At 47.1% G+C, this 24,783-nt stretch overlaps 1 long non-coding RNA gene across 1 annotated transcript in view; it reads right to left on the reverse strand.

Moving 5' to 3' along the window:
• Nucleotides 1–22,489, reverse strand: part of LOC139829363 (uncharacterized) — a 42,407-nt gene extending 19,918 nt beyond the window's left edge. Inside the window, exon 1 of the long non-coding RNA XR_011741818.1 lies at nucleotides 22,434–22,489. This is a non-coding gene — a long non-coding RNA (uncharacterized lncRNA). The remainder of the gene's footprint in view (nucleotides 1–22,433) is intronic.
• Nucleotides 22,490–24,783: the final 2,294 nt, after the last annotated feature.

Below are 24,783 nucleotides of genomic sequence, written 5' to 3' on the forward strand. Positions count from 1 at the left end.
ACCCAGAAATTTCACGTCCCTGGAGAGGATCCCTGTTTGGCTAGAAACTACTGAAATTTGTCATAAAGTTGGATTCCTTCCATATGAACGCTTACACGTGAAAAAGAGGAGGGCTGTTAAATCCATCTGTGTGTAACATGGGGGATATTTGCTCCCTGTGTTCAGGCTTCATGGCTTCATTGCCTGCCAAAACAAAGAAACAAACCAAACCACCCCCAAAGAAGTCGGGTGATCACTCCGGAGCCCTTGGACTGCAAGATAATTCTGAATTAAATGAAGAATGTTACATTTACCAAAGCCTGGCAGATAGTGCATCAGAGCCTGTTGCTATTTCTCTCCTGAGGTCCCTTCCAATCCGTAACATTCTGTGATTCTGTGATGGATTATTCACTTCTAGGAAGCTGATATGATTTCCAGGCTACATGTGATACAAATTGCTCCAATATAGGATTATTGTCACCTTTTAGCTTTGCAATTCTCTTGCAAATTACCTCTTTTAACTTGGTTTATCTCCCTGTCTGCCACACATCAAAGGTAGGGAGAAAGCAAGAGTTTGTTTTTCCCACTGGCTGACAAATTCAGGCTTAAGAAGGGATCAGTGTGGGTATGAACTCAACCTCCTGTGTGATTCAGAGTCTCCCTTCTCCCCAGGTCAGATGGTTTGGATCATCTTCCAGGGGGCATCTCAGCTTGACAGATCAATTTTAAAGGAATTTCAAAAGACTTCACCACTTCTCTTTCTCTTTTACTCCCTCCTACAGCTATTTTTTGATTCCCTGGTGTGGCTGTTGCTGGTTCTGGCCAATGCTGCCTCACAAAAATCCATTTCCCTGTCTATTTTCTGAGTGTAAACACAACCTTGCAACATCGAGTATGTGCTTCCAGGAGGTCTGAAGAATAGCACATCCAAGATCTTGTATTAATGGCAAAGAGTTTCTCAGATTAGAAATCCGTCTGCAAGATTTCAGCATCTTGGGCTACTGGAGCAGTTAATGAGTGAGGAAATAAATACTAGATGGAGAGAATATGCCCTGAAAAGCAGATGGGTGTTTTATGCAAAACTTGACTACTGCATTTAGCATCCCGATGTGACTTTTCCTGTCTTGCAGGTTAATGAAACGTTAGTACCCCACTTGCATCAGCTCTTTGGGGAGGCTTATCCCAAATTAATGTGCCTGGGTGGCTACTAAACAGACACAAACCAGAGAAGGCTCAGAAGAAGCTGCTCAGTACAAAGCAGAGTCCAGCTTGGTGGCCAGCCTGGGTTTTCGGAATGATCCATCAAGGCTGTGCAAAACTGAGCTGCCCTTTGCTCAGCAAACGTCTCCTTTTCCCATCTGTGAGGGCAAAGTTTGGGTTTTTTGCCTTTGCAACCACTTTCAGAGGCTGCTTAACATTTAAAAATAAAACACGGGCCCTGCCAAGAAAACAGGTGTCCGCTCAGTAATTCCTCATCACATGGATTTTACAGCAAGTGAAGGGACAATGAACACATGGGAAAATATACGACTCTGATAGTGCATTGTTTCTTATATTTTTATATCGATAAACACTGACTCACCTTCAAAAATATAATCCAAAGACAATAAAGGGAAGTACATAGGGATCTCATGGTCTTTGCTGACTTTGTTTTGTTTGTGACCCCGAAACACTGTAAAAGAAACGTCCATAAGCGTGTCCTATGTCTGCAAAGTATGGGCTACGGTCCTGTGTAAGAGCTGAAATATCATGGAAAGCCTGTGCTTCCTGACACAGAGAGCTGCAAACAGTGTAGACTAATAGCTAATCACGTCAAGTTTGCACATAGTTGATTTTTTTCTAGCTCTAACTTCTTTCAGAGAACAAAAAAGCACCATATTTTTCTCATTTGTCTTTTTCTTTCCCACCAAATGCTGCATTTCATAACACTTGAAATGTCGGTAAAGTGTATTTCCGATTCTTAAAGGGGACCATGCATGAAATCAGCTCCAAAAGGGGCCAGCAATGCTCATAACTAATAAACATCAAAGCGGAACATTCTTCTTCTTGCACTGCTTACTGTAAAAGCACCAAAATTCCCACTTCAAAGTGCACCAGCCGTGATGCAGCGTCAGGCGTTAGGAACAAGTTCCCAACCAAACGCACCAGTGTTTTGATGAGACGCAACAGAGAAGTGACCCTAAAAATACTTTGCAGCCGCATGTGGTCAGACAAAGGTGATGAGATCTCAAGCCTCACCTGCTGATCTCTTTTGCAGGGAGCCAGGAAGGACGTTCAGACCTGCAGGACCAGGAGGTGGTTTGGTGATCATCTCTACGAGGTGTAGACTATTGGCAGAAGGACAGAGCCAGGTGTTCGTGAGCAGCGATGGCAAATCCTTCCTTGCCAAAGTATTGCCTGATGTGAAAACTATTCTGCGCCCCAGAAAGTCAGTGGGAGTTTCTTGTTATTCTCATGCATACCAGGATATTACCTTATCCTAAAGCTTATCAAAAATCATTAGAATTTTTCTCATTAAAAGGCAAAGAATGAGAAAGGCACAGATTTTCCTATAGGCACTATTGGCTTCTGATGTGTGAAAACCACACTGCTGAATTTAAACTTCACCCTTTAAAAGCCTGCGTTTGCGTTTATATTCACATATTCCCATGGGGCTCAGGATGATGAGATACAAGCACCTTGACCCCCCAGCCAAGAGTAATTGCGTATCTTTTGGCGGCATCAAGTCCTGGACAAGACGCAGGTGATGGTGAAGAGTCGGAGCAGAGTCCATCACAACACGTTTTATTGCAAAGCGCAGCCCGAGCAGGAGCAGAGACCGGTTTTAACGGGTACCCCCAGCAAACCAGGCTGCATCCCTGTGTCTGTCTGTCCTAGACCGAGGCAAACTCCTTGAACAGAGATGCGTGTCGGTCCCCCTGCGCTGAACCGCAGCCATAGCTGCAGTCGGCTCTTCCCCACGCACCCCAGGACATTCTGGTCCCGCTCTTCCCCGCGATGCCGCATCGCTCAGCCCAGCGCTGCCTGCACCTTGCCCAGGCGCACATAAGGAATCTGGTCTCTGCTCTCAAATAATAACTAAACGAGAGCTGTTTACCTGTTGTTATTTCACCTGCTGTTCCAAGAAAAGCGACTACTTCCTTCTCTGCGATTCTCCTTTTATCACGCACAAACATCCCACCCAAATTTCTCTGTGTCTTTATTTTTTTCTTAGTTACCACATAACAAAAATGTTTCTCTCGCATTCATTTTGTTACTCAGGCAAAGTAAACCATCGCTCCTCAGTATGTCATCTAAAAGCCAGAAACGGAGTGACTCAGTCGTGCAGGATTTTTATTCAAACCACTTGTCCTGTGGTCAGAGGAGATTAAAGGCAGATCAGGTTGCCCTCGGAGCAGCGCTGGGACAGGGAGAGTGAGAGATGTTGGCACTTGCTCCTCAAACCACACGCCGCTCGCGTGACTGCGGCTTCCTCCAGCATCTCTTTGCCTACTGGGAATGCGCCTCCATGCACCTGGGCTGGTGGGACACGCGTGTCACTGTCACCCTTGGGTGAGCCACAGGGGTGGCCGGTGTGCGCCAGGGATGGGCAATCCAGGAGGAGAACGTGCTGGGAAAGCACATTTGGTGTTTGCTCGTCCCTCTGCATACTGAGAGATACTAACACCTGCTGGGTGTTTTGCCCTGCCTCATGCTGCTCATTGGCAAAAGGGTTAATCAGTTTGGGAACACAGAGTGGGTACATCAAAGATTTGGGGATGAAAATCCAAAGCCTCACGGAAGATCTGAAATAAACACGTGATAAACAGGCTGCTCTCTGCAGAGACATCTCTGCTGGACCATAATGATTGCGAAAGGATCCAGGTGTGTTTTAATTGATTTTAACAGTTGCTGTTACAGTGCCACCACTACACACGTGGTGCACACTTGGGGTGAGGTGAATGATGGTAAAAAACAAACCGGCTGGAGATGCCCCAGAGCAGGGTTTCACCCAACAAAGGGGTCAGCGATGATGCCGGGTCCTCTCCTCTCCCCGGCAGCGTCTGCTCGCCCTCCTGCCACCCAAGCAACGCTCCTACCCACTCCAGCACAGCCGGCTGTGCGATTGCACCGCCAACCAGGCTGGGGATCGATCTGGCTTTCAAATAACTTAGCAGCGAAATAACATTTCGGCTTAATTTTAAGGAGCATCATTTCCCTGAGGCGGCGCTCAGCACGTGCTGGAGGAGCAGGAGGGGAGGGAACCAGTAAGGGAAAAACCTCGAGCTGCTATTGCTGCAGGTAGGCACAGCCTCCCGGAGCTCCAGCAATATTAACCATCTATTTAGGGATTTATTAGCTCTAAACAAAGCATTTCCAGACCTGAGCCTTTCCTCTTTCTCCATCATGTGGCGGCTCTGGCAGCCGATGCCCAGGGTCTCTTCTGGCTCTCTCACCAAAACACAAAGCACAAAAGGATGAAAGTGCTGCAAAAAGAGGGAATAAATACAAACCTGCAGTGTGGACTGCTGCAGACTGTCCTTTTCATGGCTGTAAAGGACATTTCTAGGACCTTATATATATACACGCATATATATGTAAATATGTCCAGCACATAGGAGGCTGGGTAGCCAAGTCCGGGCAGTGGCCATGCCATGCACTGTGGATTTATGCAAAGCTTTTCTCCCAAATGTATCAATCCAGCAACTTGCATAAGCAATATTTCCCCCATATTAAAAAACAAACAAACAAAAAACCAACCAAACAAAACAAAACAAACAAAAAGTTGAAAGCTTTGATTAACTGCCTGGTCTTTCTGCATCCATCCTATAGATCCGGGTAACGGGGTCTCAGTCATTCTGCTAATGTCAAATCAACTCGTTACCCGAATGCTCTGAGAAACAAAGCCTGGCAGCCCTGCATGGAGTGTTTTTTACATATTACAATGCTTTTGATCAGTTCGTCCAAGAAATTACTCAGTTCTTCCAGTTTACAAAGTCAAAATATGATTGCTCTTCAAAGAATGCAAACTTGTATGAACTAATCCCTTCAGCTAGGGATATAATGATTTTTTGCTAATTTTATACAAAAATATTGCCATGTGTGGGCTCCATAAATGTCTCACCCTCTTCCCAGTTACTTTCCCCAGATGCTTTGAACTTTTGCGAAAAGTTGCTTAACCAAAAACCCACAGCTGCCACATGTTGTAATTTCCTCTTTAAGGGCATCTGTTACCATCTTTACAAAGGTTCTGCCAGCTTCTCTGGGGATTTTTTCTCTCTCTCTATTTGTTGTATTCTCACTATCTTAATTTTATCCCAGGAAACAAAGCTGCTTGTAACTGTGTTTTCAGCACCTTCCCAATACCCCGAAGGATGCAGTTGCATAAACTCAGGTTATATTCAGCACTTAGTAAAGAAATTAGGTTTTCCAGCCCTTTGGACTCTATCAGAGAAGTTTTCCGGTGCTTGTTGGGTGTCTGACTTTTAATCTGACCAGCATTGGTGTCAAATTCAGGGGAGCAAAGGAGAGAGGAAAAGCTTCCGTAAGACAATATATTTTTAAAAAATAAGAATAAAAGGTCACGATGTGAAATTTACCTTTATGTTCTCCTGCCCAAATGCTTTCCCTTGTGCTCCTGAGTGCTTCTCCTGACTTCAAAGAGGTTATTTTCAGAGAAGGTGAGTAGGACTTGGCCCGTACTCCTAACGACAAACACTGAAATTCCTCGGGTGACCTCTAAGCCCAACACATCAAAAGTTTTGCTTAAGTTGCACCTACAAAATATGCCTGCAGAGGCACAAACAGCTTCTCTTGTAAAACGAGCAGGCACATGCCAAAATATATAAAGCAACAAGCAGAAGGCCATGAAGATCTCAAAAACGGGATCTTTGAGATGGAAATAAATGAAATTTAGGCTGGGGTAATGTGCACCAGAAAGCGACGTGGGAGCATTTTTGGGTTCCCCTCCGGTGAAGAGCTGCCATCTGGAAGATGTCCAGCTGTGTTGGGGGTCTGATGTTTGACATGGGGAACGGGAGCAGCGGTGACGTGGTCCTGGTGCTATGGGGGTCTGGGGGAATCGGGGTGGGTGTGGGAGGAATGCTGCGTGAAAAATCACCCAGAATGCAAAATCGCCCAATGCAAACCCATTTGCAGGGGTGCTCCTGGGTGGCAGCTGTGTCCACTCTTTGCTCACCTGCTGCACACAAACTGTTTCTCCTTGCTGATATCTCCTTGGTGATATCTCCTTGCTGGGGGCTGGTGATGCTCCACAAATCGCCACTCTTTGCTCTTTCCAGCCCAGAAACTTCCTCATTTTTGGAAAAATAAGCCAAGGCTGGCAGGGAGGGCACAAGTTGTGTCTCCTTTGCCCCTCACCTGCTCCTCAGGTTTACTCTTGGGTACCCTCCTGCTTGTCCCCACCTGCAGACGTGACTCGCGGCGGGTTCCAAATGTCGCTGCAGCGCGCAGATACGGCACAAACAACCGCAAACCCACGCGGCAAATTGGCTCAATTACTGCATCTCTTGTGGAGTTTGCATTAACGGAACGGGCTGAATAACTGTCTCTATTCCCGGATCCTGGGGGCATCGGTACCGTTTTGCAGCAACGTGCTGTTTTCCCAAGAAAATGCAGAGCAGTTCAGGGAGCTCAGGCAGGGATTTTGACTCATTGTTTTCTATCTACACTTGAGGATCTGTTTTACTGTGAGGCCTTCTAAAAGTTTACTTCTCTCCTGACTAATATGAGGAGTGAGTGAATGATTTTATTTGGCAGATATTGCTCATTTCTCCCATTGTTTTTTTTACTGTTTTTTTTTGTTGTTGTTGTTGTTGTTTCCTTTTTAAACCACAGATAAAATTAGCTGAGTTTGAGTTTTGTTTTGCCTTTTTCAGATTAATTTTAAGTGGAAATCTTGTCATCATTCCTCTCCCCTGAAGACAAGGAGCTGAGAGAGGAGTGTGACTAAGCCAGAGTTCATCATCTCCTTCCTGCAAAGATGCGTCTCATGTTGTCAGAGCCCTGGTAACTCTGAGGTGAAACATCAGTCTGAGAGTAACTGTTTGGCTTTTCCTCTTAGCTTAGTCTTCAAGAAATCTGCCTTCTTCTTCATGGCTAAAGCAAATTTGGTCCAAAAGCTGGCATGATTCAAGGGGAATTGCCTGGGTGCAGAGCCCAAGTGATGCAAGAGGAGCATCACTCCCTTCCCTTCTCCTGCATCCTCTCGCAAGATCCATCACTTGTCCCATCCTATAACCAACTTCCCAGCAGCTGGAGAAGCAGTAGAGAGATGGACCTACACTGAGTGGATTCTGAGTTGTCTTCTACCTTCCTTGTCTTTATCGCACAGGATAATACGTCTGGGGTTTTTCCTATCTCCCCATCAAGGCTTATGGGTATGATTTGTATTGCATCTGACGTTGCTATTTAGGGTTTAGGCAGTAATTACCAATAAGCACAGAGGGAATTATTAGATGTCTCCATATCCTACACGACTGGCCACTCATTATAATCCCAGGCTTAGTACCTATGGTAGCTCTGCTCTGGGAGTAACGCAATATACTGTTGGAATTGCAGCAGGACACTTTTTCAAACACACCACTTTGTGGAGCACCAGCATGAAATTTGAAAAGGAAATGGGGAAAGAAAGGCCAACCTAAGCTCCAGGAGCTCAGCACCTCCAAGAGCTGGGCCCTTTGGAAGCAATACCCAAGCAGTGGTCCCCGCTATCCTTCTCTGTTAATGATCCATTTGACTACAATTCACAGAAGCAGACTCAGTAATACAATTAATCTTTGACTATAAAGTAACTGCTGCACTGCAGTGAGGTTGAGAAAAATATGCCTTCTGGAAAGTGCTTTGTCTTATAATACGCTGCTCTCCTAATATGTATTCTAATAACAGTGTAAAGGGGAAAACCATTTGGAAGGGTATGTTATTTCTTGGTGCTTCATGTTGGAATTCATGTCACCGTAGAAGTTATTATTGTAATAAAAAGTAAAAATGAGTTCTCAAAATACACTTCAGCATATTATTCAGGACAGCCTGTAAGCCCAGCCTTAATGTTAAGCACATGCACGGATCACTCTGAATTCAAACCAAAGACTTGTGCTGCGAATAGGGCTGAATTTAAGTGAGCTGTTTTCCTGACTCAGGACTCCAGCCTGACCCTCCAGATAATATAAAAAGACAGACACAAACTCTTGGGGAAAAGAAGTCCTAATCATATTAAATCAGTGGTAAATTCCCCTTCACTGTATTGCAGCCCAGAATTCATCGTTAGTTTCAGACAGAGAAAATCGCTGTATTTGTTTTTAGAGATACTTCTGCGCCAGCTGTGAAGCCAAGCGTGCGTGTGGCACTGCGTCCATACACTCCTGCCATTGCACACAACTGTTTCAAAAGGGATTAAACTCCATCTTGAATGTTCAGTTGATTTGCCTCTTCTACGGGTGTGTGGAAGCTGCTCCAGCTCCTCTTGATGTGATCACGTTCCTTTATGTGCTTTGAACCTTCATCGTACAGGGCTGAGCAAAACCAGCCTCTCCTATTTTCCTGTTAGAGGAGGAGGCTTCCAGGCATCCCTCTGTATCAGTTCTTGTTTAACCTAATTTTTCTAGAACAGAGTCACCAGAACTGCACACTTTTTAGAGATGCCTATATCTAGACTTTGTGCAATGGCAGGAATGTTCCCTTATCTCTCTTGGAATTAATTGGGTGGACCCATCGGGAATTAAGTTTGCTCTATTCATCAGTGCCTCATGTCGCAGTGCTGTTATTGTGCTGTAAAAGCGTAATGTGCCATCTCCTCCTCTCCGGTTTCCAACTGGTGAAATTGCTTCTCAGAATGAACCGTGTGTTTTTTCACTACTTGCACCTTCTCGTCCTGCCAAGGTGAGACCGTGGCCTCAGTGTGGTCATCAACAAAAATGCAGGTGACCTCGAAGGGGACATGAAAACCCCTGACTTTTTAATGAGCAAATGTAGGAAAAGAAGTAAAGCGAAGTATGTGGCAAATAGAGACTCTTTGAAATGCCAGGGGATTGAAATTCTGCCACTGAGGATCAGGTTGTTCACAAGATTTACAAAGTATATTAGTAACTCATGAAAATCATTTTTAAAAACCCTATGTATGGCATTTCTCATTAAAAAAAAAAATCGTGTTGGAGTCAGCACAATGTATTGAATCTTTCATCTGGTTCAACTTCCATCATCCTGAATTCAGGGGAAAAAAATGTCGTATTTTGGAAAGGTTTCCCAGCAGTGAAGTTTAATGGAGAGCACGTCCTGCCGTGAGGGGTCTCCAGCGGGGACAGCTGGTGCCACCAGCCCAGGAAAGCCGGGAAATCTAGCAGGCAATTGTCTTTAATAAATAATGCAAACAAAATAATACCTACAGATACACCCCTACAAACTCATTTAAGGCTATGACACTATATATGAATTAGAATGTTTCATTACTAAAGAATTTTAACTGAGATAATGAAACAGGGCTGCAAAGTTGATGGAAATTGTGTGCCAGCAGTAAGTCTCCTACTTTTTGCTTTTTAAACATAGGGGTTTTGCAAAACTTCCCCAAGAGGATAAACAAGCCACTACTGACCCTTCCCTACATGTTCGGTGAGAGCTGCCCAGACCACAGCTCTGCAAAATCCATAACCCATCCGTGCATTATCAGGAAATATAATGTGTAATATCCCACGCTATTGCCCGTTAACATGATTCAAAGATGTATTTCTCATCCTCTCCTTCTCTTCAAGATAGTTGCTCATTACAAGAATTTATTCAGGCAAAAGTCAAGAGTGAAGTGGCCTTCCTTCCTATCCTGCCACTTCTCAAGATACTTAAAGGAATTTTAGGAAAGCGAACTTGCACTGAGCATCAGACCGACGGAGGCAGAGGGCTGCCAAGTTATTATTACAGCATTTTGTTGTTATTTAATAGGAAGCATCCCAGACATCTTAACAAATAGGAGTCCCTTGCAGCTATTTTGCACAATATTTCTTGGATCCTGTGACTCAGCACATTATCGAAACAGCAATGAGGTAAGAAATAAGACACAAAGAGTCAGCGAAGAGCAGTTGCAGCAGATCAGAAGTTCTGAATGCACTTGTCAGGATGGCCTTGGTGGGTCCTGTGGGAACTTCAGGAGGCCATGAACCTCTGGGCTTGTCCTTTCCAACACAAAATTGTCCCTCCCGTTGCCCGAAGAAAAGATGCTGCACCAATGCTGGGTAAACAAGGTAACAGATCTGTCTAAAGGAAGACGCCAGCCATGCGAGTGCATTTCCCAACCTCCTCATGGTGGCCATATGAGGGATGAAAACTGGTTTCACACCAGCATTTGCTGACAGCAAAATATAATGAAAAACATTTATATGAAACAATGTAGACCGCATACTAATTGGCGTTTTATGTAACCACCCCGAAGATCATAAGATTTCAATTTAGCATAGCTAATCACGGCATCGATCGCGTTCCCCTGGAGCCGCGCATCACTCCCAGGGCACGCGGCTGCACCGCTGTCCTGCGGCTCCAAATCACGGCCGTGGATGGATGTTCTCCTCTCGTCAAACCCTTCAAGGCAAGTAAATACTGAGCACAGGAAACCCGGCGGTGGTGGCTGTGGAACAGGTCTTTTGGCTGAGTCCCAAGAAAAGCAAAAAGAAGGAATTCAAATTCAGCCCAGATCACTGAACTTGGCCACCACTGGTAGCTGTTGGGAAGCCTGAAAGTCTCTTTAATCGTCTTCAGGACCACCTGGGCCCTGGGACCTTTGGACTGTATATCTTAGATAAGAACATATAAAGAAAGTCAGACACAAGGGGACAGGAGGGCAGGGCTGTAGAGGACAGTAGGACACTGGCAGGTGGACACCCGGGCGTTTCTCCACTTGCTGTGTTGCTGGTTCTGCATGGGATGACGTCCCAGCATCAGCCCAAGCTCACCAAGGACATTTCTCCTGCAGCACCGAGAAGATGGCACAAAGTGAGATCTGAGCTGATCCTGGTTGAGTGTTGGGTCTGTGTTTTCAAAAATATGGTTGTTCTAAAACGCCCAAGTCATCCTCTTGCTGGTTGGCAAGGACAAGCTCTCAGCTCCAGGCCATGTCCAGGGATGTGGCAGATGTAGCTGCACACCTGGTGCGTGAGACCTGTCAAGCTGGCAGCTCTGCAGAAACCCATCCTTGGTGGTTTGCACCCCTCACTAACCTCTGAGATCTGGATTTACCTCCAGACCTGGAAACGGAAACGTTTGTATGCGCTGTGGCTTCTAACAAAGCTTGCCAGGCTGAGCATCTTGCTGCAGACCTGGAGCTCATCCCAATTTTGTCCAAGAGTTCAGTGAAAACTCACGATGGATGTCTTCTGGGACTCTCCGCTTTCTACCGAGTGTGTGCTAAAGAACCACACACCGATGCTGAATGGAATGAAATCATTTCACGTGCTGGCCATGACCTGCCACTGCTCTTGTGCATGTGTGTAAATAAAACAAGTTGCATCACACTTCAGTTTTTAAAATTCTGAGTCATTTCTGTCTAAACATCATTTTTGGCATAGCATCTCAGGCATCTTATACCTCTAAATGTTTGGGGTTTTCTCTTTGCAGGAAGGCCAGCTACTGTAAAAACCTTACTTTTCATAAGAGTCAGGGGTTGGAAAAAGCAGCAGAGACACATTTTCTCCCTTTTGCGGGCTGGGGAAGGCAGTGCAGCAGTTTGGCCCCTCTCATGCTTTCCCCAAATGTCCGTCTGCTCCTGCAGTGACCCCCACAGTCACCCCCAGCTCCATTTGCTCCTGTCCTGAGAGCCACAAGCAAAACGCGACAGTGCAGGAAGTTTCGGTGGTTTTCCCTTGTGTTTGCCCCGGTGTGGAGCTGATCCCACCTGCTGCACAACTTCTCCTAGAGAGCAGCAGCATCTCGCAAAGAGTCTGAAACCCCCAGAGCTGCATTTTGCTTCCCCCTTCTCCTCCCCACGGCTCCAGTCCAGGGCATAAAAATACAACCAGTCACACAGGAGAAACATTAGAAAAACAAACCAAAACAAACAAGATCCAGCAGTTGCAGCAGCCGCGAGTGCCAGCAAGAAAGTAGGTCCAAGGTGATCAGAGTTAAAAACAAACCCACCACGTCCCGGCCCCGGGTTGTTGTTTTCTCCTGCGAGGTTGCTCAGGAAGTTTGCAGCAGGATGCGCCGATGACCTCTGCTCCTCGGGCAATCACGTTAACACTTCACTTACCTTTTCTCCCACAATAAATGGCATGTTTCCTCCCTGGGAATCTGCAGGTTTCCTGTGCTGGGGAGCAGCTTAACCCTTTGGGGGAACCCATGTCCCAGGTCCCCTGGGGCACGCCAGGAACTGGTGGGGCTGAGGTGCATCCCATGGTGGGTGGGGGGGTGTAAGGGGGGTCCCTTTGCTCCTCATAGGGGAGACCAGAGCCAAGCAAGGTGGGATGGGGTCTCCTTGGAGAGCAGATGGGCAGGACCAAGCCCTTGGGATAGACTCTCATTAACCTTTTGTCTGAAGTGACATGGAGGGGAGCAGCAGGGATGGGGATGCAGACAAGGCAGGATACGGGTTCGGCTTTTCACTCACTGCTACCTTGAAGCCCCTAATAAGCTTTGGACCAAATATTCAGGGCCTGGGAGCTGGAAATCACATCCTACCCATGGATTTCAGCCCCAAACATACCATAGAATGAAGCCAGAAAATATTCTCACCCTCCACCTTTGCAACAGCTGCCCTTGCTGGGTCCATTTGGAGCTGCAGCATTGCGAGAAGGAGCAGGGCAGCCCCATCCCCAGGGCTGCTATCTTGGTTTAATTGCACTTTGTAGCTGGATGGGGGGGGCCGTGGGGGCTGCAACAATGGCTTGAAAACAGGCTTTGGAAAGAGCGACTCACTTGCTGAGCCATTGAGGATGTTGTTTATATGTTAGATCCTGTTTTCTTCCTCCAGCAAAGTGCTTCTCATCCCAGGTGCATCTCCTGGCATGCTGGGGTGAGAAGCGGCTTCCTGCCGCTGTGACCCCCCCGGGAGCGGCAGGGCCAAGCTGGGGGTACCCCCCACCGGGCACTGATGTCTTGGGGGGGCAAGAAGCGCCCCAGCCAAGTGCCTAAGCTGGCCGAGGCTGCAAGGTGATAAATAAACTCGCCCTCATCTCTGTGGCGGTGGAAGCAAGACCCGGGTTGAGCACGCTGCTGTTTCACCCAGGTTATTTGGGTACCAGCATCTTTCAGCTGTATCGGGGGTTACAGGGCAGCACGCCCAAGTGTGGGAGCAGCTTGGGGTGGAAGGGGTCACCACCACCGTGAGACCCTCCCTGGGTCACCACTGCCCTTGGGAAGACCCGCTGAGCCCGCGTGAACAGCCCTGGGTGTGCACAGAGGCTCCCAGCGCTGCAGCGTGGTTTTCCACAGAAATTACTCCTGCTGATGCTTCAAAGTGACAAAAAATGGGACATGGTTGCTGTGTCCGGCACATATTTGCCAGAGCTGCTCTGCACGCTGGTGGTGGCAAAGATGCAGATGTGGGGACACCAACTCAGGGGGACGGGTCAAAAAAGAACTGATACTTCTCATTTTACTCCAAGGGAGAGAAGCTGGGAGGATGCACGGGTGACACAGCAGAGGACATGGTGGTGCCATCAGCCCTGGGGGGTCTTGCTGCAGCTTGTGATGCCCAGAGGGACCCGGGAGGGACACCAACCTCCCACCTTGTCCTCAGCATCTCCCACCTCACCGGCGGACGAGGACGCTGCCCAGGCTGACACGTCCCCTCGTTAGGGGAGGGGAGACGGGAACCGGGACATGGGCCGGGAGCGCAGCAGCTGCCAACATGGGAATGTTTGAACAAGGAGCGAAATCTCATTGAAACAAATAAATAAACAAGCTGACATCCTCCGGGGCCCAGGTTTATGATAATAAAAACAGAGCGCACAGCTCGTGGGAGGAAAATACATCGTGTATTTTCACATCTCCCGTTTCCTCCTAGACCGTCGCAAGAATTTCCTCCGAGTCCATCGCTTCCTTCTGACATTTTTGAGCTCAGAAATCCATCTCTGAGCCCAGTGCCCTCTCCTTGGCGAGTGACGCAGGAAGAAGCGGCTTTGAAGGATCCCTCGCAGCCAGATTTTTTGCTCCTGGTTGCTTTGAAGCGCCAGAGGCAGAGACAAAGCCGAGCGGGATGGGAGCCGACCACATCCCAACCTGGCGTTTTCCCCTTTTTCCACCCTCATAACAACCCCGCAGAGCCATGCAGAGCAGCACTGTCCACATTCATTCACCCCAAAGAGGGGCTTCTCCAGCCAGGCTCTTCCTATTGATTTCTAGGGGATTTTCAAGCATAGCCCCAGTTCTGAGAAAATAGGAGGCACTTGCACCTCTAGCTGAACTCATTCCATCTCTATTTTACTAAAAGCCACTCTCGCAGTGTGCAGCTGAGGAGCGGATAGAAAATCCACGTCACACCAATGCTGCGGGGCACAGCAGTCACTAAGTCAGCACAAAGCCATGGTTTATAAGTGGGTAAACTGAGGCACCAAGCAATCAAATTGCTTAATCACCTCCTCCAGCTCCATTGCGGCATCTAAAATAGACCCCAGAAGACTTAATTATTATTTTCATGTGGCTTTGTGCTTTCAAAAAGCAGGAGTGAAGCGTTTTCCTGGTGTCCCAGCGCCTCTGGTGCTGAAGCAGCACTTGGCTATTGCACTGGGTTGTGAATGAGCTTGAAAAACTTGCGCTAAATCTAAGATGACAGCAAACAGGTTACGGGAGATGTGGTCTGGGATATCCTGGAAAGCCCCAGCTGCCCTGAAAAGGAAAAGTAAAAAAAAAGCTGAAAAAAAAAAAGTTACAAGTGCATACCAGAGCCCTTTAAATCGAGGTGAAGTTGCCCCAACTCTGGCTCCAGCCAAGGCTTTTTTTTCCCAGGGAGTGGATAATTTGGGCATTTTTGCCCCAAATCAGCAACCTCCAGCTTTCCCCTCGGGGCCGTGTCCCCAGGGCGGTGCCGTTCTCACCCGAGCCTGAGAGAGAACCCACGGTACTATCACAGGGGAAAAAAAACCAAGTCACCTTGGGAAGAGAACGCTTCCCATTTTTTGGCTCTCAGAGGTGTCAAAGGAAGCAATCTGACGTCCAAGGGCCGGAAAAAAACAGCTTCTTGGCTGATGTTGCTCATGTACAGCGAGGTCACTTAGAAAGCTATCAGTGGCTTAAAAATAAATGCAGCGTGGAGGCTGCCATTCAGCGATATCCTGTATCCGAAAGCTGCGAGGGGTGTAAGCAGGAAGAAACTGGAATGACCTTCCCTCCCCCTAGCCCCATTACCACTTTTTATTTTTTTTCCTCTTTTTCATGCTCCTGGCAGTAAATCACTGAAGTTTCTACATCCAAGTGATTGCACTTTGTTAAAACAGCCCAGGTGGGTGATGTGCAGCCATGGGAGGCAGCGCCGAGGGAATTGCTGCCTGGGTTTTTGTGCTCCCTGCCCAGACACCCACGGCTGGACATGGAGCTGAACATGCACACTGGCCCTGGGTAGCTTTGAGGTGCTAAAAGGATGATGGTGATGATGATGGCGATCAGCTCCAAGTAGCTGTCCATATCCCGATCTGCAAAGTGAACTCACAGACGTGCACATGGGAAAGAAAGAAAATCCTCTGCTTCTCCAGCAGATGAAAAAGGCGGCACAAATACATCAATATCTTCCTGGCACAGGCTGCCCAGAGAGGTGGTGGATGAAGCATCCCTGGAGACATCCCAGGCCAGGCTGGACATGGGATGAGCAACCTGAGCGGTGAAGATGTCCCTGCTCATGGCCGGGGTGGCACTGGGTGAATGAGATGACGCTGTGGGTTTGCTAAACCAGGTCTGTTCACTGCTCCTGCTCTCCCTCCTGTTCCCCTCTCCAGTCCCTTCCAAAACCTGCCAGTACGTTACACAGGGGACAGTTACAAGAGGGATCACTAAGGTGGAAAACTGTAGACAGATAATCGGCTCCTAAAGCCGCTTGGATTTTCTCCTGAGAAACTTCAGAACACAGGAAAGAATCAACACCCAAACAGAGAAAAAAGAGGAAGATTTATGTCTCCTATGCTTAAAGGATCAAAACCACCCGTGATGTAAAACGCGATGGAGCCCACCATCCCCTTTTGATGTCTGCAGGAAGGAAAGAAGATGCTGAGAACTTTCTCAGCTCTGTGGACTCCAGCCCCGATTTCCACGTCCAGGGTCAAGAGGTGGTGGAAAGAAAAATAAAGCCCAACTGGGAAATAAGAAGTTGAAAGAGCTCTTTCCTTCCCTGAGGCCGCTGGGCAGGGGCAGAGCCGTGCCCGGGGGTGCTGGGGTGGGCAGGTGGGGGCTGCCCAAACCGGGGACCAGCAGGAGCTGCCGGAGCCACCGTCCCACCCCGGTGACACGCTGGAGCACGGCCGTGGTGCCCACAAGTGTCCGTGGAAGTTTGCAAAGGAATGTAGAAGAGCAAATGGCATCGTTTGCTGCCGCAGGTTGCCCTGAGTGTCCCCACCGCGTCCCCTCGAACAATAGTGCGTGATCCCGCTACACCGCTCACACTGCATGAAAACCCTAAATTTAGATATACCAGCTGTAGAGCGGTATGCAAGGTATTTCAGGGCCTATAATTTTAGACTAAGCATAATTGTGAGACATATTTAATCATGTTATATCTGGGGCTGAGCAATGCCAACTATTTTCCATGGTTATTTGTGCAGATCTTTACGTGAATTAGCAATAGCCAAGATCATCCATCTCCAGAGTCTGTAGCGCGAGGGAGAGAAGGGGAAGCTGAATTTTTCATGTTACACCAGTTGGTGTTTGTGAGAGAACCACTCAGGCATCCACCGGAGCAAGGAGGAGAAAAACCCCCGGCTTGCCTGGGCTCGATCAGAGACAGACAGCAGATTCTGTCTGTCACCAAAGTAAACACAAATAAACCCATCAATAACAGGGGTTTATCAAACAAGCCAAGAAATTCGGGGGAATTTTGATCTGCTCACAGATTTTCCACAAACAAACAAACAAATTTTAAAAAAGGGGCTGCCGGGGCCAGGTCAGTGACTGAGGTGAAGCGGCTGAGCTGCCTTGAAATCAAAGTGCTAATGGGGAACAGCCTTTGAGGTCCCGGAGAGCGACGGGGTGAGTTGTGCTGGTGGAGCCCATCGCTGCTGTCCTGAGAAACCAGCACATCCCGGGCTCTCCCAGAGCTCGGGAAAACCCTTGGGAAACCACTTCTGCCCAGCATCTGGGGAAAATGGCTTTGCTTTCAGCCAGGAGAGACATTTCTGCTCTCACTGACCTTCCCTCTGCTGGGATGGATAACACAGCGATGCATTTTTATGCCCTTTTCTGGGCAGCTTGGTGGGACTCGAAGACTTAGGGTCCGTTTGGGCCATGGCAGGGTCAGACCCAGTGGGAAAGAGCAGCTCCAGGGAGTCCTGGAATTGCATCAGGGTGAGAAAAGCCGAATCCCATTCACTCGGTGCAATAGGCTCAGCAATGAGGCAAATATTTCACTGCCCGGTGCATGCCTGCGGAGCTTTTTGAGCAGATCTACACATTTTCCTAGATCAAGGAATTGAATTGAGCCCCTCCCGCTGCAATCCCCCATCTCCACGGGTCAGGATTTCACCCTCTGCCAGGGCTGCCGCACTGCAAACCCAGAGCACCTTTATTTTTACAGCCTGCTGGAGGATCATTCCCAGTCGAGCCAGTTGGTCTCGGTTACTGACCTCACCAGACAGCGTTTTAACTTATGTCATTTTCAATAAGTCACAGCCAAAATGCTGACTCGGTGGGTTTTGTTTTGCTGGCCGGATCTCCGTGCCGTCGCCGCTATAAGCGCTCGCGTGCCTGGTTAGAGCTGATCGCCTGTGTTGTCTTAAAGAATTCCTTCGTGCCAGCTTGAATTACTCTGGGCAGTGGAAAAGCCACTCGGCGCACGCCGGGGTGCTGCTCCCAATAGCCCGGCACACGCCGGCGAGGCAAGGAGCCTTCAAACTGCACCTACAGTGTGCATCATAAACTCTCCAGCCTCCGGGAAAATAATAAATAAAACAGCTTTAAAAGGAATTACGTGGTGCTGTTGGGGCTCAGCACTGAACAACGTGGGGAGCAGAGCAAATGGGCACAGGGCAGCTCAGGAGAGTGCAAAGAAGGGATGGGGTGTCTGCAAGAGCATCTCCCAAATCCAGTGCAGATGCCCTCAATGCAAGATCTTGCTGCTTTCTTTAAAGAAATAGAAATCTAGAGAAACTAAACCAACTGGATTTTGGTGGGGGCATCAATGGGCTGTTCATATGTGTTGGAGTTACACCAAATCAATAACGCTGATTAGTTTTGTGTTAATTGCTCTGAGACCTCCTGCAGGGCTGCACAAAGGGCTCCTGGAAGGGTCCGTCTGTCCGTCCGCCATGCTGTGCAGCATCCCAGGAGCTCCCACAGGGGCATCATCACCTGTGGGCCAGTCCCTCCGCTGCCCCACACCAGACCCACTGTGGCCCCGTTTTGCAGCAGAGACATCATCCATCAGAACGGCAACGAGGTGCTTCTTCTCCCAAGTTCATTGCTGTGGAAGCCAGATGCAAAGTCTGCTGCAAAGTTTTAGCTCCCAGCCCTTCCCAAATAACCTCGGGCAGAATTAATGGGCATTCATTGGAATTTTGGCCTTGGGAAAACAGCAAAGTCATCAGAGCTTCTCCAAGGAAAAGCAACTGCACTTTTTAAGCTGTCCTGGTTTCCTCCTCTTGTCCCCCTCCCTTCTTCTTTTCATCTTGTATTTCAGGAGGGAGAGGAGGAGGAGGAAGGAAAGAGTAATTTGACTGATGATGAGGAAACAATTTGGTGTAACTCTAGCCAGTTTTTTGTCAAACACTCAGCACCCAGCATCATTTTCCCCAGCCTGGGGAGGCTCATCTTACCGCACTATCTGGAGGGCGTTTAACAGGCTGCATCCACCCCCCCAGCAGGTCAGAGTTTTCCACGCTTCCACAGAATGGGGGAATTTGTGTTTTGTTCTTTTTCATGTGCTCTTTTCAAGCATGACTGGCCCTGTCCGCCTTGGGGCAGGTTGGGGAGCAGCTCCCGAGCCCCACACCACGGGAACCAGCAGCACCTCTTAGCAAGGGAACAAAAAACCCCAACACACGCAGAGACTTCAAGGTTGTCATTTTGGCTTTTCTACTGAAATATCTCCAATAGGACACAAAAGAGGGAATGTATAATAGCTCTGCAGAATTTATGCTGATAGGAGACCAAAATGGAGATAGGAAAAGACTGAAGAACTACAATTGTATTGGAGGGACTTGATGCAACAGGCTGCAGCTTTGAGAATGGATTTTAATAAAAGACAATACAAAAGCATCAATGATCAGGAGCTGGTGCAGCTCAGATGGGCCACAGGAGTCTGAAATTTCCCTCTAGAGTCTCAGCAGGTTTGAGGCTCCATTTTGGCATCGGTCCCTTCCCGGTAGCCCCTCCAGCTCATGGGGCTCCCCCTTAGCTCATATTTTCTATGCCAGCATCTTCTCGATGCTGCTGACCAAGGAAAGGAGAGATGCTGTATCCACACACAGCCCTTACTTCATATTCACTGTGCTGAGCGTGAACAGTCTTGGCTGATAACGCACTGTCCAAGAAAGCGGAGAGAAAGAGGTGAAGTAGCTCTGAGGAAGGACGGCTGGAACAGAGGAGTCGTTGTCAGCACATGAACCGCAGGTACAGGCAAAGACATTTGTCTGTGTTATGAATAACAGTCCTTCCATAGCTGACTAAAAATGATTAACTTTAAAAAACGCAGCTGCTTCTCATTATTAATGTTCTACCTGAGTGCCCTGCATTTGTGAATGAAATAAATTTGGGTTGTTTTCGGATTTATCTTCTGGTCATTTCACTTTGAGCATTTTAGAGATGAGAAGTGGTTTGCAACCAAAATAGAGATTTTTCTTTTTTTAATGTATGTTTACAATCAAATGGTTTCATGGACATATTATTCCCAACTCACAGAAGCTTTTTCATTTCAGTTGTTAGGTTTTTATATCCGCCTATTGCTTTGAATAAAACTGAGTTTAGGATTCTTTTTGTTTGTTTCTTTTCTTCTGATTTGGGATGAATAGAAGTACACAGCATTTGGCAAAGTTCTGTGAGCACGTGGTTTAAACCTCCCTCAAAGCAATTGCCAGTGTGTTCTGCAGATTTATCAGGGACAGAGGGATTATAATACAATTAGCCACTACTAGTCAATAAAAAAGGAATTATCATAACAGCTTAGATGCCACACATGGGATCACAACTGCAATTAGGAAAGAAGAGTTAATCACTCCAAACGCTTCCTTCATGTTTTACAAGGCACCAAGGGGACCATTTCCAGGGAGAAGTTACAACTTGGAGATGCTGCAGCTCAGCACCCACTGCAAAAGCCAGGGTGCCAGGACCAAACCAGTGACACCGTTCCCAGCAAGGATGGAGCAGCTCCATGGCACTGGGCATGGGCACGAGTCCACAAAGCTCTCCGGCCAACAGCTCTTTGCCACAGAAACTGCTGGGAACCGAAGCAACTAAGAGGATTTAGGACCTGAATGACTTCTGCAGGTCTGGGCAGATGTGGTCCTGTATCACAGCCAACATACAAGAAAACCTAACCCAACTGCCTTGCACTAATCCCACTATGGAAAAAGAGTTTGTGCAGTGAAAGCAGAGAGGGAGAGGGCTGAGTGCTGCCCCTGGGTCATTCGTCTGCATTAGAGGGGAGACAAGGGCCAAGGACAGGGAAACAGCGGTGTCCCCCATCACCCACACGATGCCACCGAGCTGCTCTTTGTCACTGCAAAATATTTGCTTTCAGGAGCTGACAACCAACAGGAAAGGTAGCAGTTTCTAAACCACCCCATATCCTGATTCAATACCGTGAAATGGAAGAAGCCGTACATGCTTCTGTCCACGTACGGATGCAGGGAAGGATTTGCAACTCATTTTTCTCCATTAGCTGCTCCAGTGGTGGTCGCTCTGTCATCACCCAGGTTCATTTCCCTGGGCTTCAAAAGCAACGTGAGCTCGTTTTCCAAAGCCTGTGCTATCGTGAAGTGCATCCAGCCATGGATGTGACAACTGTCAGAACCGCTGCTGCCACTGGGTTAGTTTGCTGTTGCTGTAACAGATCCAAGCACAATAAATGCTGCGACCACCAGCCCCAGAAGTCTCTCTTCTAATTAAAGGCTTTGGGTATGGATATTCTAAGAGCTGCTGAGATCCAGTGGATGCAGGACAATGTAAATACCTTGGAAAATGTCTCCATTTCCAAATGAGTTCCCCACATACAAAACTGTAGTGGCTGATCTACCAGAGCAGACCAGCAGTGAAGCCAGTGCATTGGCTCTCGCTGTGCTAAGCCATTGGGGAAACAAAAATACAGCACATTCATTCATTCCTAGTCATTACTGATCAGCAGTGCTCCAGAAACGTGGTAACCAAGAGCTATGATTTTCTCGCAGCTTTTGTATATAACCGTGTCTATTAGTATTATTGATTCCTGTCCTATTGCACTGAATTTTATGCACTAGGATGGGTTTTAGGACCTAAAAAGCAAAAGCTTTTCTTACTCTGTGGGCACCAGGGACTGGAAACATTTGATCTACCTTTTCAATGTTCTCCGCAGACTTTTCCATTGCCATTGCCCGTCAGGGGTAGTAAAAGCCATTCTACATACTTTGACATTATCTTCAATCAAAGATTCCCTGAGGCATTTTTACACTCATTAATTAAACCTCACACACTGCCTGGGAGGTAAATCCAGGTTATCCATCTCCATTTACAATGGAAAAGGTTAATTGGCTCATTGGACCTCACAGAGCCAGACTAACAGGTGCCCTCCCATTCCTGCTGAGCTCCCAAATAACCTGGGAGCAAGTAACCTCGCACCAGTCCCATTTTCTCTTGAATCCCATCATAGACCACACAGGGGAATCAAGAGAACGATATAAAAAAATCCCTTCTGCCTATATCCATCGCCTGCTTCCCCTCTTACTTTTCTTAGTATCCAGAAGAGAGAGGGGGGAAAAAAAATAAAGGCAACATGAAACCACTCCACAGTCCCAAGGAGAAAATAAAAATGGATGTTGCAGGCTCATGTGTTCTATACGTTTCCAAATATTTCCATCTGCTCCTGAAATTTCCATTAGGAGTTGCCAAAAAGTCTTACAGAATTGTTAACACGATGGTAAATTTAGATTCTTTTTATGGAGAGACGTTTCCCCACCCTCTTAAAAGTCTGGTATCAATTTGTTCTGTCACTGATAAGCCAAAGGTATTGCTGGGTTTGCCCTTTTGCCCGGCTCATGGGTTTGGTGCAGATGGGACCAGAGGCAGCACCCACAGGGGGAAGAAAGGGTCCAGTGTCACCCCTCAGTCTGTCCCCTCCGCCCTCCCAATATCAGCACAAACAACAGAAACACCTGGCAAGAAAATGAGAGCCCACATGCAGCCAGTTTCCCCAGTCATTGACCTCTTCTGCAATCTGGGAACTCCCCAAATGAAGGTGGGAGGCTCCTGATATACCCTTGCCCCACCCAGGCCCCCACCCCTGATTAAAAATTCTATGCTAACGAGCAGGTGTCAGTGCTCAGGAGGGCTCGAGGCGGCTCTCCCTTTAGCTGGAGCAGGGCAGAGGGTGAAGCTGGATGAAGGATGCAGAGCTGATAGAAAGAGGCAGAAAGCAGCACTCACTCATCCAGCAGCAGGACTGATGCTGAAGAACTGATAGTGATGAATAAAACCTTGCTACAATGCGTAGAGAAGTGTGACTGCTAGGTGGACACTGTAAGGGCACTATAATGCACTTAGGGGTGCTATAGATCAGTATATATACTGATATCTATATATAAAAATCACTATATATAAATATGTGTTACAAACTTAATAAATCTGAGTTTTGTTTTGATCGATATTTTGGTTCATCTTCCTTAAGGAAGGCAGAGCTGCAGGTCTGTGTTCTTGCTCCCAGGAGAACAAGATGACAACAAGCCCCGGGAAGGAGAATTAAAGATGCCTCATTTAATCTTTCCTACTTCTAAGATATTCCCTGATGTGCCCCAGAGCTTTGCCCATCTTGGGGACGCTGCTCCACTTCCAGATGACTTCACAAGGAAACCCATTTGGTCTCTTTCTAACCCCTTTCCCTGCAATTACGCTTATCATATTTCCCTCCTGATGTATTTCTTCTTTGAGAGCAATATCCCCGGCTCCCGGCACAGCATTTCGGGGAGTTCTGGTGCTCCGGGACACGAACATCAATGTGTTGCCACCTGCAGCCCGTTTGTAAAAGAGCCACACGCGGAATGGAGCTGCTGAAACCAGACTTGCAGGCTTGATTGAACCTGCTCGTGCGCTCCCAAATCCCGAGATTATTCAGGAATAAAGGGCATCAGCCCCTGTCTCATCATTGTATAAGTTAATTATTTTATTTTACTTCAAATTTTAGAGCTTGAGCTTTGTCCGGAGATGTGAGCTCGGAGGAAACAGGAAGGTTTCCATCTGATTACACGCTTGGGCAATATGAATTATTAACTACCTGGGGTAATATTATTCAAGCCTTGGTGTTAAAAAGATGTGGTTAATGCCTTCCCTGCTTTTAGTGTTCTGCCCCATTTTCAGAGCAAAACGTCCTCACCTTCAGTGCTAAATCCACGGCAGCGCTCCGCAGCTGCCATGCGTTTCGAGTAGTTTTATCTTAAACTGTTAATATGTCATAACATCGCATTTTTTAAGTATTAGTGCCTGCACTCTTAGCCAGAATTTTCTTTAATATTTGAATATTTGTAGGCAAAAAAAAAAAAAATCATATTTGCCTGAAGAAAATGTCAAAATTTGAACAGATGGGAGTTTTTACCAAAAGGAGACTGTTTTGCTCAGAAATCATTCCATCTCCAAAACCTCACATAAAGTTTCGTATCTTTCCATGAATCTTGGAACGGGATTTTAAATTCAAAATAAAAATACAGAAATTTCCTATGTTGAGCTTATAAATGCTGCTTTACGACATTTTCTGGTGTCTTAATGAGAGCCATGTGACCAAAGTTACATATTCTAGGAAATAGCCAAAAGGCACATATTATTTTACAGGTATATTTTTAAATGTAGAGAATTGCTTTTTAAAACTTTAACACAAGATGTTATCGTCCTTTTTTAATTAAAAAATTACGGGGCTGTTTTTTTCCATTTTGAATACGCTCCGCACTGCCCAAGAGAACCAGGTCCTGTCCCCAGAGCCCCCAGTGCTCTGCACATGGTCACACCAGGGATATTTGTATTCCCCTTGCAGGTCCCAATATCTCAGACTTGCCCAGTTTCTTCTTCTCACAGCGTTGTTTTGGAAAGGGTTTTGTGAGTAACAGCACCGATGATGTTGTTGGATAGTAACAGCATCATTAAAACACATTTATTATACTTAAACCCAGCAAACTAAGACAGTGACCATAATGGCACATAATGGTATTGGAGGAGGAAGACTCCAGGCTGTTGTTAAGCCTCGCCAGATGTATATTATCAGTTTTTAGTGTCAAGGGAAGCCAGAGCTTTCTGGTCCTCATGACTTAGTCCTTGTAATTATCCCCATCTCGGCTTGTTTGTTCCTATTGACAGTGTTGCTATTGAATACCCAGTAATGGGTTGTAGCCTCCAGCGATCGTCCCTCTCCATTTCTAGCTCAGGGAAAACACAACAGATGAGCCCAAACACTAAAACGATGGGAGGCCATGCTCATTTAAGACAGTGGTTCCCTGTAAGAGCATCGGTGGAGCTCATTTG

This window comes from Patagioenas fasciata, chromosome 18, assembly GCF_037038585.1.
Source record: "Patagioenas fasciata isolate bPatFas1 chromosome 18, bPatFas1.hap1, whole genome shotgun sequence".
NCBI lineage: Eukaryota > Metazoa > Chordata > Aves > Columbiformes > Columbidae > Patagioenas > Patagioenas fasciata.